The sequence below is a fragment of the Miscanthus floridulus genome, chromosome 19 (assembly GCF_019320115.1).
Source record: "Miscanthus floridulus cultivar M001 chromosome 19, ASM1932011v1, whole genome shotgun sequence".
Lineage (NCBI taxonomy): Eukaryota > Viridiplantae > Streptophyta > Magnoliopsida > Poales > Poaceae > Miscanthus > Miscanthus floridulus.
This window is the reverse complement of record NC_089598.1, coordinates 103,278,109-103,290,217: the sequence shown is the minus strand read 5'-3', so window position 1 is coordinate 103,290,217 and position 12,109 is coordinate 103,278,109. Positions and strand designations below refer to the sequence as shown.

The window sequence follows — 12,109 nt, the reverse complement described above, 5'->3', positions numbered from 1 at the left end:
TCTCGAGTAGTTCATTCTGTGAACAGAGACTTGATTTGGGGATATCTTTGCATCCATTATTCTGTTTTTTTTTCTGGTTTCTCTACTCCAGTGACTCCATGTACAATAGCTGTATAATTATGCTCCAGTCAACTCCTATATTATTTCGCATTATCCAATGCTTTGCAATGTCCAAGTTACAGTCCTAATTCCTCAAATTTGAACCTGTGCGCGCGATGGCGCGCGCCCCTACACTAGTACTGGTACAATTGTAGTAGTAACTGTCATCAGACAAATGCTAGAGCGAGAACGCTAGGGACAAAGCCAGGAAAAGCTTTGGAAACGCATCATGGGAACTGAATTGAAGCACGTGAGAAGTGATCATGAAGCCTGTTCGCTGGGTAGTATTTGGCTTATAAGCCATGACTTATCAGCTAACGAACAGTATTTTTCTCTCACACCAAAATAGCCAACAGTACTTTCAGCCATGGTTTATAATCCAAACAAGCCTAAACGAACAGGGCGATGATCCGGGGCATATATAGTTGGCTATGCAGCCTAAGCCCGTCGGCACATGGGCCGACATGGCACGGAGGAGCAGGCCGTGCCTGGGCCTTACCTTAGGCACGTGGGCCGGCACGACACGACCTGCTACAGAACCGAAGGCCCGCTGGCGGCCTGGCCTGCCGCCTCCCCGCGCCCTCCATTATATAAACGAAAACAGAAAACCCTAAACACTCCCCTCTCCCTCTCTACGGCGCGCTCGGCACCGCGCCTCGCCCTTCTCCGTTCCGCTCCGCGCCCTCGCGACCTCCCTCTCCGCTCCGCTCGGCCACGCACCACGCCCCTCCTCCCTCCTCGCGACCTCCCTCTCCCACTCCCTCCTCCATCTCTCCAGACAGTGGTGGCGGCGGCGACGACGCCCTCCCCCACCCTCTTCCTCCCCTCTCCCTCAGATCCGACGAGCAGCCAGCGACGGTGGCACCCTCTTCCTCAGATCCGACGAGCCAGCGACGGTGGCACCCTCCTCGACCCTCTCCCTCAGATCCGGCGAGCCCAAGGCGGCCCAGGCGGTGGCATCTGCTGCGGGAGCGACCGGGAGCAACGGTCGCGCCCTCTCCCACCCTCTCCCAGATCCAGCCCCCTCCTCCCGGATCCGGTCTTCCCGCGCACGGCGGTGGCTTCGCGAGCGGTGGTGTCTTCGCGTGGATCCGGCGGGGGCCGGAGGGGCCTCTCCGGTGGCGCGCCACGGCCTCGCTCCTCGGCGATGGATCCGGTCTAGGAGCACGGCGCGGGGATGGGGCCTCTTCCCCTGGTCAGATTCGGCGGCGGCGTGGTACGGGGACGCCGGATCCGCGAGGGGATGCAGTGGCGGCGGTGGAGCCACGCGGAGCAGTCGAGCTCGCCGATGGGCTTTGGGATTTTTTTTGTTTTTTAATTCATTAACCGTGGGCTGGCACGGCCCGTGATTCTGGTCGTGCTTCGCGGGCCGGCCCGGCACGGAAATCGGCCCATAGGGTCGTGCCTGGGCCGAAGGCCAGGCCCGTGGCCCTATGAGGCACGGCGTGCCGTGCCGGCCCGTTGGCTATCGGGCCATGCTAGCACGGGCCCGTGCCGGGCCGGGTCGAGCCGGCCCGTTGGCCATCTATAGGGGCATATCATGCTCTACCAAACAAGACCTTGTGTTTAAAACCTAATACTTATCCAACCTTTTCCATTCTAATGAATGTGTTTCCATTCTTCTGAACTTCACCTTTGTTCAGGTAGATCCAATCCTTCTCCACATATACCTCTGACACCTACATCTTTTAATCGTGGCTCTCGTGTTAGTTCTTTTTGCACTCAGCGATCGTAGTTACAAAGCCCTATGTGTTTCAAAGTTTTTTCTTGTTTTATAATGCTTGATGTATTGTTTTTAGGTTTCTTTATGGTGCTTGTTCTGGTTATTGCGATCTATAGAACACTACGCCAGATTCCCTCTGTAGGAACGAGGGCATTTTTACTGTAGGGGCGGCTGGGGTTGGAGGCGCCCCTACAGTGGGCGTCCTCGGGCCCCAGCAGCCCAGCCGCCCCTACAGATGGCACTGTAGGGGCGGCTAGTAACTTGAGCCGCCCCTACAGTTGGGGCTGATCTGTAGGGGCGGCTCAATCACCAGCCGCCCCTGCAGTGCCCATTTGTCGTTTTTCAAAATTTCAAATTTGAAAGGTTCAAATTTTGTCAAATGACAAGATGACTAAAATAAAAGTTGTAGATATTAATGAGTTGAACAACTTTGGTATTCATCACTTTTTATGTTGAAATCATTTTGGGTCTCAAATTTTGGTTTGAACTTGTTATTTTTTAAAATTTCAAATTTGAAAGCTTCAAATTTAGTCAAATGACAATATAACTAAAATAAAAGTTGTAGATCTTGATGAGTTGAACAACTTTTATATTCATCACTTTTACGTCTGAAATCATTTAGGGTTTTAAAATTTGGTTTGAACTTGTCAAATTTCAAATTTCAAATTTTAAAATGTGTAAAACATTGTCACGTCCAAGTTTGATCAAACTTAAATGCTGAAGCATGATTTTAGAAATTTTTAGAAAAAAAAAACCATCACATTTGGAGTTAGTATGAGGGAGAACAACTAGTTACAAAGTTTACCCACAGATTAAAAAGAGAAATCACACTGTTCTAGATGATCCTTACATGATCATGGTGAACAGTGTGATTTCTTTTTTTAATCTGTGGGTCAACTTTGTAACTAGTTTTTCTTCCTCATACTAACTCCAAATCTGATGATTTTTTTTCCTAAAATTTTCTAAATCATTCTCTATCAATTTATTTTGTTGGTTTTGTCAATATATACATATGAAAAGTTTGAGCAATTTAAATTTTGAATTTAAAAAAAATGCAACTTTTAGACAAGATTTTGATACCCCAAATGATTTCAACTGAAAAAGTGATAAATACCAAAGTTGAATAACTCATCAAGATCTACAACTTTTGTATTGGTCATTTCTTCATATGACAAAGTGGTAATGACATTGTTCACAAATGTGACACATCTTTCATATGGTTTTATAAACTATATGAGACATGTGTAAGATTAGTGAACAATGTATGCTAAGAATTTGTCAAATAAAGAAATAACCAAAATAAAAGTTGTAGATATTCATGAGTTGAACAACTTTGGTACTCATCACTTTTTATGTTGAAATCAATTTGGGTCTTAAATTTTGGTTCGAACTTGTCGTTTTTCAAAATTTCAAATTTGAAAGGTTCAAATTTTGTCAAATGACAAGATGACTAAAATAAAAGTTGTAGATATTCATGAGTTGAACAACTTTGGTATTTATCATATTTTATGTTGAAATCATTTTGGGTCTCAAATTTTGGTTCGAACTTGTCATTTTTTAAAATTTCAAATTTGAAAGGTTCAAATTTAGTCAAATGACAATATAACCAAAATAAAAGTTGTAGATCTTGATGAGTTGAACAACTTTTATGTTCATCACTTTTACATCTGAAATCATTTAGAGTTTTAAAATTTGGTTGGAACTTGTCAAATTTCAAATTTTAAAATGTGTAAAACATTGTCACGTCCAAGTTTGATCAAACTTAAATGCTGAATCACGATTTTAGAAATTTTTAGAAAAAAAAACCATCACATTTGGAGTTAGTATGAGAGAGAACAACTAGTTACAAAGTTTACCCACAGATTAAAAAGAGAAATCACACTGTTCTAGATGATCCTTACATGATCATGGTGAACAGTGTGATTTCTTTTTTTAATCTGTGGGTCAATTTTGTAACTGGTTTTTCTTCCTCATACTAACTCCAAATCTGATGATTTTTTTTCCTAAAATTTTCTAAAATCATTCTCTATCAATTTATTTTGTTGGTTTTGTCAATATATACATATGAAAAGTTTGAGCAATTTAAATTTTGAATTTAAAAAAAATGCAACTTTCAGACAAGATTTTGGTACCCCAAATGATTTCAGCTGAAAAAGTGATAAATACCAAAGTTGAATAACTCATCAAGATCTACAACTTTTGTATTGATCATTTCTTCATATGACAAAGTGATAATGACATTGTTCACAAATGTGACACATCTCTCATATGGTTTTATAAACTACATGAGACATGTGTAAGATTAGTGAACAATGTGTGCTAAGAATTTGTCAAATAAAGAAATGACCAAAATAAAAGTTGTATATATTCATGAGTTGAATAGTTTTGGTATTCATCACTTTTTATGTTGAAATCAATTTGGGTCTTAAATTTTGGTTCGAACTTGTCGTTTTTCATAATTTCAAATTTGAAAGGTTCAAATTTTGTCAAATGACAAGATGACTAAAATAAAAGTTGTAGATATTAATGAGTTGAACAACTTTGGTATTCATCACATTTTATGTTGAAATCATTTTGGGTCTCAAATTTTGGTTTGAACTTTTTATTTTTTAAAATTTCAAATTTGAAAGGTTCAAATTTTGTCAAATTACAAGATGACCAAAATAAAAGTTGTATATCTTCATGACCTCTACAACTTTTATGTTTATCAAATTTTTATTTGAGATCATTTGGTGTCTCAAAATTATTTTAGTAGTTTTGATTTTAATTTTCTACCCTACACTCTTAAAGTCGTATACCAACACCCCCTCTCACATTTCACTGTAGATAAACAGTACCTCCACCACTACCGTCCGATCCGCATCCTACCGTCCCGCATCGTCCACGCGTCCAGACTTCTGGAATCACCGGCTCCCTCTTCCTCTCCGCTCTCTCAGGCCCGAGCGTCTCACCCGACATCGCCGCCCCTCCCTCTCACTTTCCCTCTCCTCCATAGTGCCGCCCCTCCCTCTCCCTCATAGCGGCGGCGCCTCTCCCTCTCCCCCACAGCGGCGGCGGCTCCGAAGCCCGAGCGTCCCTCCCTCCACCTCTTCCCCACAAATGGCATGCAGAGCGCGGTGCTCCTCACCCACAGCGGCGGCCGCCTCCCACCGCGCAGATCTCGCCGCCGCCGAGATGCTCCGCCGCGGCGTGCTCCTCCTCGCGGCCGTCCTCCTCGCCGTCGCACACTCGCCTCTCCTTGGTGGCTCCGTGAAGGTCCTCTTACCTCTCGCTCCTCCCCTCCATGTGCCGTTTCACCATGAGGTACTCCTCGCTGAGACGCTGACTAGTGCCCCTGTGGATGTGAAAAGCCGTTGCAACTTAGGCTATCCGTTTTTCCAGCTTAAGGAGTGAAGTTTTGCAGAGCTTTTCGATTTGTGTTAATCTGTGACAGTTAGGGATCCATTGCTTTCTCTTGCATGTGTGCATATATTATGTAAATTTTGAATGCCCTTATTATGAAGTTTTAAGGGATTGTTCTTCTTCTGGTTCCAGGAAAGTGCTGAGAGAGGTGGCATCTGGAGGACGTGATGCCGAGCGTGTGAAGCTTAAGTTAGAAATTGTAGTTGAGGTGGTGCATCATCTTTCTGTGTTGTCTTTCTTTCTCCATGATTCCATATATTATCCTTTGACATGTGAATTGACAGCCATCATTGTTGGTTGTTAAGTTAGCCAACTTTGTGGAGTTGTGGGTTAAAATTGTTGCTGACTTCAGGATATCTCTATTCCAGACATGTGTGAAAAAGGCCTGGAAAAAAATGCTGCGTAAACTGATAGTTCTGTCAAAACTGAGCAAATACTTTTAGGAGGATCTAGTTAAACAAACCTGTTATATTTCTAGCTATTGATTTTATTTTCTCTGTTTCTTTTGGCTTTGTTTCCTATCCTTTCCAATGCTATTAAACCTTAACCACTTGTCGACGTTGATAACTGAGTGTGTCCTTTGTTTTGTAATGAAGTCTGTAGACTATGACAAGGAGGGATCTGTCTTACGTGTGCGTGGAAAAATATCACTGAGAATGATCATGTGAAGGTTAGTGATTTTTTTACTTAATAATACTACTATGTGATGTAAATAACCTTGTTAAGCTAATCTCTTTCTTCCTGAATGAAGATTGGCTAGTTCCACACATTAGAGCTGGAGGGTTAGTTCATCTAGAATCCCTTATTATTTAGGACTACTTTTGAATGCTGTGCATCTTATGTAGGAAATTTGGGATTGGTTGGCACTCGAGACCATCCAGCAAGCATGTGGTATGTGATTTTGACCCGTCATTTGTATATATATATGGATTATCTGCTCAATCAAATATTAATCTCTTCTTCCATTTCTAAAATAAGTTGGTGTTAACAATTTAACATGGTGTGCATATGATACCTGTTGTGCTTTACCATCTTGTGAGTTTGACCAAGATATAAACCACTATTTGGCTCCATTTCCTGATATTAGCTTTTCTGAATTGCCTCATTGTCTGTTGTTTATCTATACGAAACATAGTGTTTTAATTGAGTCTATCCAAACCTATTGTAGATCCTGCTGCAAGTGCTGATCTAGCAGTTATTCTCATGCAAGAAGGACTTGCCCACCTATTCCTCATTGGCAGAAGGTGTGTGGAACTGTTGCGCCATCATAAAATAACAAATATTTGATTTTTAATATTTATTTAATTGTTTTATTTTATGTGTCTAAGATGTCAATGTTGTTATCTAGTACATAAGAGTTCATTTCTTAGAATTAGCACTTCTGGACTCTGGTTCACTCATGCTAAGAGTGTCTGTGCACCACCTGTATAAATCCTTTGCTTTCTACACCTGGGTGATGAGTTTCAATCTTTGAGCATGTTTTGCAAGTAAGCTATTCACACGAAGTTATGCAAATATGAACATGCATACAGGCAACAATTGACCGATGCATTACATCTACTTGGTTGAAGGCATTGCTGAAACACATTGATTTTGAAGTAGTCCAGTGTGTTGTAATTGCAAGCCCAGGTTTTACGAAGGTAATCCTCACTTTCTTAAAGGGGAAACAATGTACTATACAGTAGCTCCTTTATAAGGGGCATAAGTCTCATCTGTGTGCTGCTAGGCGTGTGTTCACTCTTCATTAAGTCTGGTGTCAAAATCCATCTGTCATTATGTGCTAGTTACCACCGTTACTTGCATAAAGTTGAATACTCGTTAATCACTTGTAGCTTGCACGAACTGGATCTCTAATTGATTTGATTTCATTGCTTCAGGAAACTAGCCACTGCTGTAAATACTAAAGATCACACTGGTTTTGTCGGACACTGTCCTGTCACCAGGTTTGCAAGCTAACACCTCACTACTAGTTACTACTTACCATCCTAGATCAAATTACCATATATATCAGGTTAATGAAGTGTATGTCTTGCAATTTTGTCAGGAAATTCGCTGCAACGTTGGCAAACCAACCTACTATTTCCCATCTGTTAAAAGTCATTACAGATATTCAGATTTTTGCTAGTTTGATAGTGTCTGTTGTTTGTTTTTGTAAAGTTTTCCATTATGGCATTATACAACTTAGAACTGATGTATGAGCCAGATTACGAATGCAATGCACTATATCCTTGTTGTCAGTTAGATAATTTTCTGATATATATGTTGCAACTTATGGTAAATATGGCCAATCAAATATGTGAAACGTGAAGTGTGAAAGGGCACCCATGGATAAACTTGTATACTGAAATTTCTAGTCCTTGCTACCTATCCACATGAAAGTGCAAGAACCATAGATTAGTAATGTTTGGAGCTTCTGCAGAAGCAAGAATTATTTATTTTTTTTGCTGGAAAATCCACTGTAGGGGCGGTTCTTGATTGAACCGCCCTTATAAATACACACAGCAGGGGCGGCTGGTGATACAGCCGCCCTTACAGAAGTCCACTACAGGGGCGGCTGATATTACCAGCCGCCCCTACAGAGGGCACTGTAGGGGCGGCTGAAAACACCAGCCGCCCCTACAGAGGGCACTGCAGGGGCGGCCAGGAAACCGCCCCTACAGAGGCACCCTCTGTAGGAACACCCTGGGAGGGGCGGCTGGCGCAGCCGCCCCTACAGAGCCTCTAGAGCCGCCCCTACAGTTAATTTCTGTAGTAGTGAGAAGAGGAGCTATGAACGAATGATCCAGAACGGAAATTAGAGAGTTTGAGCAAGCATATACATTGAAGGCAAGTGTAACAAAGGCTTCCTTGTACCTATGAACTATGTTTAATTCATACATATGCATATGTCAAATTTGAAATGCCTATAAAGACTTTACCTAGATGATTCTTGCACCACATATCCTTATTTCCTATGGGTTGGTATGCATGTTGGATAGTTGCTGCCGCGCAGAATCAAAGCTAATAATTTAACTTGATTAATGATATGTGCAATGTGATAAAATGGTGATTTTTAGCAACATGGACCAGCAGGCTAGAGCACGGGGTTTGAGTGCTCTAGATTCTCCTCCCTAAATCCTGAAGCGGTCACCCAGAGGTACCATACCACCACGAGTATGGCTCTGATCTTAATCAAGTACTCCTTCCGTGCAAACTCTAGAATTGGTCCTCGTTCGTCCGGCGCACACCAGGAACAATCGCATCTACCACCAACTGCTTGTCAAGTGGGCTGACTTATCTCCTGAGCTGGCAACCTAGGAGGATGAAGATGACTTGCTCCGCCGCTTCCCGCAAATCACGGCTCGGGGACAAGCCATCGCTAATGGAGGGGAGATGTCATGGTAAGGGCGGTCAACATGCTACCAGGAGCGAAGAGCCCCGGAGACAAGAGGAAGAGGAGGCCCAGTAATAGATATGATGGCCCAAAATGGAGCACTTGGCCCGGCCTATTACATCGGGAGATCACAATGTGTTCTTGCAGCAACTGTAATAGAAAGTAGTTAGCGTCGGTTTCAAGCGGCGAGTTGCGACTCGAGAACGCTGGTGACCTCCATTACCGCCGATACTTGTAATCAGCCACATATCTTTGTTCTAAGTTTGAAACTGAATCATTCGTAGCATCCAGTGGTGACGTGTTACACCGAGCTCCAAGGAGGACCTCGGCGGCTGGGAGGAGTAGGGCCAGTCACCAGGAAGATGAACAAGGATGCCATGCATGAAAGAGGTAGGAGCGAACTGGAAAGAGGAACAAGAATGCGCCCTAGCAAGTCGGCAAGTCGCCCTGGTCCTACATGTCCAACAGGGTTGGGCCTAACGGGTTCGAGCTGTGGGCCCGACCCTAGATACGTAAGTTCTTTTTTTATGCCTCTCTTCTAAGTACAGCGGCAGTATCTGTTCGAATACAGACATACACCACCACACACACGCACACCTCACACATACGGTATACGAATAAACCTACAACTATACCTAGACAACGAACGCAGGTGAGAGATACTCGAAGATCACCAGACTCCAAACGTGGCGGGCACATCACTTGACCATTGTGGCACCTCTACGCGAGAGACAACTAAAATTATTAACGGAGAATAAATCTGTGGGGCGAGGGACGAGCGCCGAGTCCGGGACTCGAACGCTGGTCGGCACGGAGCAAGCCACATGCTCCTGCCCCTCGTGCTACGCGCGATCCTCCTAGATACGTAAGTTCTATGGCCCCGAAGCTGCCCAGGAAGCAGGAAAGGCAATCAGCTTCCGCGTCCGCGACTCCGCGTTCTGCCCTTCCGCCGCGCAGCCGCCACTGCCTTCTTCCCCGCTGCGACCTGCGACTCTGCGCGACGTGCTATCACCACCGATCGGCTGTGCCGCCTGTGTGCAGTGCGCCTGTGCGTCGCGTGCTCGTGGCAACAAGCCAACAACCAGAACCAACGCCCATGGCCCACTCCCCGTTACCGGTCTGCTTACGGAGTAACAGAGGTAAAAAATTGCCCCTAAGCCCCTTGATTGTGTTTGTGTATGTGGTATGTCAAGTATACATTCTTTAAATTTGGGATTTAGGAATCCCTTACGGTGCAGCACGCATGTTTAGTATGACATCGAATTTTCTGAAATTTTGAAATTGAATTGACTGTTGCATAATTTTCTTAAATTACTTGCTAATTTCTAAATTTATAGTGAACTCATGTTGCCAAAAAGCACGCATCTGGAAGTGAGAAAAGAAAAAAAGAGAGTAAAGTTCATGGTCGGTTCTCAAACTTGTACAGGTTGTCATCCCGGTTCTTAAACTTTGAAAGTATGTTATTCCGGTCCTTAAATTATGTTTGGGTATCATATTCATCTAAAACAGGTGTAGGCCCACATGTCAGCTCTATCTCCCATCTCTCAACTCTCGTAGCCATGGCAAGCTCGTCCGCCTGCCGTTGTTCGGCTCGTGCGGGGGGGGGGGGGGGGGCGTAGCTCATCTGCGCGTCGACGGCAGCGGCAGCCTGCTGCTCGACCGCGCCCACATGCGCGTGCCTGTGCGGAAGCCAGTTGGCCTATGTGGCGGGTCGCCAGCGGCTCTTCTGTTCTCTTTGAGGACCATCTCGTCAAGACGCCTCTCGACACAGTCCGCCGCCAGTGACGCTCCCAGCCCATCTGCAGTGGACCACAAGTTTGTTTCTCGACCTTGCAGCCTGAGCACGTTATTCCATTTATCCACTATAGGGTAGTTTGGAAAGCTTTCAAGTACGAATGAGGCCAACGGAGAAACTGGCTACATCATACATGTAAGATTGTAGGAACTAGGAACCGACAACAGGCACGCGCACGTGGGGAAGGAACCGGCAGCAGCGGGCCATAGCGGAACGCCTCCTCGCCCTGCGGCGTGTTGGGGTTTAGTCCCACATCGTGTAGCGAGGGTGGAGGAGCACAACATATAAGGCGGAAGAAGCCCCCACCTATCAGGTTAGTCTTTTGGGTTCAGTAAGGCCCAAAGACCTACCTTATATGTTGTAGCTCCGGTGGACCTAGGACCAACTCGGTGGTCACCACCGGTTCCAACAATTAGTATCGGAGCCCATGGTAAAAAAAGCTAACCTGGTCACCACCGGTTCCAACAATTGGTATCGAAGCCCATGGTAAAAAAAGCTATCGAGCGTCACATATGGTGGGGGCACCCCGATAGTAAAAAAAGCTAAACCTGGTCACCACCGGTTCCAACAATTGGTATCGAAGCCCATGGTAAAAAAAAGCTATCGAGCGTCACATATGGTAGGGGCACCCCGATGTGTGACTAAGGGGGGAGATTATTGGGGTTTAGTCCCACATCGTGTAGCGATGGTGGGGGAGCACAACATATAAGGTTACACGATGGTGGGGAAGCACAACATATAAGGCGGAAGAAGCCCCCACAACATATAAGGCGGAAAAAGCCCCCACCTATCAGGCTAGTCTTTTGGGTTGAATAAGGCTCAAAGACCTTATATGTTGTAGCTCCGGTAGACTTGAGACCTGTGGGAGCGCAGGCTCGTGGTAACGAGCCAGGCCGGCTGTAAGCCAGCTCCAAGATCGTGAACTCGGTGGTCACCACCGGTTCCAACACGGCGCTGCACGAGCGCGACCTGCGAGGTCGCGGCTGCGCCCAGCCCCAGCGGCCGGCACCCGGCCCCGGCGGCGGCGACGAGGCCGCGAGCCCGGCGCCCCGGCAACCTGCGACGGCCACGGTTCGGGAGCCGGATCGCCCTCGCGCCTATGCGTTTCCGCGGTTGCTGCTCTCCTGCGCGGCGGTGGCTCGCCGGCGCCCATGTGCCGATGCGCGGCCGCGGCAGCTCGCCCGCGCCCATGTGCGGCAACGGCGGCGGCTCACCATGCCCCTCTGCGCAGCAGAGGCTCGCCCGTGCCCCTCGTCTTGCCGCGCCCCTGTGTGGTGGCGAAGGCAGCGGTTCGCCCGCGTGCCTGACTGCCTGTGCGCCGGCAACCAGGTCCACGAGGAAGAAGATGATTATTTCCAAAATAGTCCCTCGTGAAGTTTGTAAATATTTATGTAATTTATGTGTCTGTGAAATTTTATTGATAACCCCCTCTAATCTTTTAATTTAAGCAATTCAGTCTTATCTATGCTCGTGGGCACAAATCCATACCCGTTTGGACGAATACGAGACCCAAACAGAGTTCAAGGACCAGAATGACATACTTTCTAAGTTTGAGGACCGGGATGACACACCCGCACATGTTCGAGGACCGGCCACGAACTTTACTCAAAATAAAAAGAGAGAGGAATAGAGGACTTGATACAATCACAAAGAAGAAGAAATATTTTTTATGTATTATATTTCTTAGAAACATCACTATTATTAGAGTTATATTAAA

At 45.5% G+C, this 12,109-nt stretch overlaps 1 long non-coding RNA gene across 3 annotated transcripts; it reads left to right on the top strand.

Moving 5' to 3' along the window:
• Window positions 1–5,065: 5,065 nt before the first annotated feature.
• On the top strand, window positions 5,066–7,591 carry LOC136528977 (uncharacterized). Of its 3 annotated transcripts, XR_010777169.1 has the most exons (7): window positions 5,200–5,432; window positions 5,821–5,894; window positions 6,070–6,115; window positions 6,393–6,468; window positions 6,757–6,864; window positions 7,102–7,167; window positions 7,269–7,591. It is a non-coding gene; the product is annotated as an uncharacterized lncRNA (long non-coding RNA). The 3 variants fall into 3 exon arrangements; XR_010777168.1 differs by lacking the exons at window positions 7,102–7,167; window positions 7,269–7,591 and adding an exon at window positions 5,066–5,125 and having other exon boundaries at window positions 5,357–5,432; window positions 6,757–7,093; XR_010777167.1 differs by lacking the exons at window positions 7,102–7,167; window positions 7,269–7,591 and having other exon boundaries at window positions 6,757–7,093.
• The last annotated feature ends 4,518 nt before the right edge of the window (window positions 7,592–12,109 follow it).